Genomic DNA, 1,969 nt, shown 5'->3' on the forward strand with positions numbered 1-1,969 from the left:
TTGCAAACGAAGCAACTAACAAATGATTAATCTCCAAAATTCACAAGCAGCTCATGCAGCTCAATATCAAAACAAACAACCCAATCCAAAAATGGGCAGAAGACCTAAACAAACATTTCTCCAAAGAAGATATACAAGTTGCCAACAAACCCATGAAAGGATGCTCAACATCACTAATCATTAGAGAAATGCAAATCAAAACTACCATGAGATATCACCTCACACCAGTTAGAATGGCCATCATCAAAAAATCTACAAAGAGTAATTGCTGGAGAGGGTGTGGAGAAAAAGGGAACACTCTTGCACTGTTGGTGGGAATGTAAATTGATACAGCCACTATGGAGAACAGTATGGAGGTTCCTTAAAAAACTAAAAATAGAACTACCATACAACCCAGCAATTCCATTACCTGGCATACACCCTGAGAAAACCATAGTTCAAAAGGAGTCATGTACCACAATGTTCATTCCAGCTCTATTTACAATAGACAGGACATGGAAGCAAACTAAGTGTCCAACAACAGACGAATGGATAAAGAAGATGTGGCACATATATACAATGGAATATTACTCAGCCATAAAATGAAACAAAATTGAGTTATTTGTAGTGAGGTGGATGGACCTAGAGTCTGTCATACAGAGTGAAGTAAGTCAGAAAGGGAAGAACAAATACCGTATGCTAACACATACATATGGAATCTAAAAAAAAAAAAAAAAAAAAAAAGTTCTGAAGAACCTAGGGTCAGGACAGGAATAAAGACGCAGACGTAGAGAATGAACTTGAGGACATGGGGAGGGGGAAGGGTAAGCTGGGATGAAGTGAGAGAGTGGCATGGACATATATACACCACCAAATGTAAAATAGCTAGCTAGTGGGAAGCAGCCCCATAGCACAGGGAGATCAGCTCGGTGCTTTGTGACCACCTAGATGGGTGGGATAGGGAGGGTGGAGGGAGACGCAGGAGGGAGGAGACATGGGGATATATGTATATGTATAGCTGATTCAGTTTGTTATAAAGCAGAAACTAACACACCATTGTAAAGCAATTATACTCCAATAAATATGTTTAAAAAAAAGAAAAAAAAAGGAAAAGCAAAAAGATATTAAATACAATGAAGACATCTATATAAATAAACAGTACATAGATGTAAAAAACAGAATACGAAAAAGAATGTATATGTATAACTGAGTCACTTTGCTATACAGCAGTAATTAACACAACATTGGAAATCAACTATACTTCAATAAAAAATAATTAATTTTTTTTAAAAAAAGAATTAAGTTGCCTTCTTGCTAGCAGAGTACCTCCACATATGTTCCCTCCCTTTTTAAAAATTATTGCTTAGTTTCTTTATTCACTTAAACATTTTAATTGAAAGCCAGGCACTATGTGTCAGACACTGTGTCAGAAACTCAGGATTCAACCATGAAGGAGATTCCATTTCTGCCTAGAAGAATCACAAGGTCTAGGGCATTGGAAGAGGGCCTTACAGTTACAATTACCATTGATTAAGCCTTGGTTGTGCAGGTACTGTGTTAAGTGAGTGGTTAGTAATGTTCTTCCCATTTAATGTTTTAGTGAGATTAAGGTTTAATGGAGAACAGTCTAAAATGACATAAATATATATTTCTTTTAGGGAAAATTTGTACATGTGTGTCTGTATTCATGCTCAGGATCCTAAGAAGTTCCCACTTCACTGTAAAATTCTGTTTTTGTGAGGGGGAAAGGTGAAAAAGAGAAAAAAAGAAACAGGTAAAAATTTTTACATGCAGAGAAGGAATAGAATTTTTCATTTTAATTGTATACCTCAAACTAACATAATTTGTAAATCAACTATGCTTCAATTAAAAACGGATAAATTTTTTAAAAGAAGTTTTTTCATTTTAATCATTTTCAGAAGCTTTGTTTATTATAGAAATATTTTAGCGACTAAAGAAAAGTTTTTTTTTAAGTATTTTCCCATAATCC

This window comes from Lagenorhynchus albirostris, chromosome 1 (genome assembly GCF_949774975.1).
Source record: "Lagenorhynchus albirostris chromosome 1, mLagAlb1.1, whole genome shotgun sequence".
Lineage (NCBI taxonomy): Eukaryota > Metazoa > Chordata > Mammalia > Artiodactyla > Delphinidae > Lagenorhynchus > Lagenorhynchus albirostris.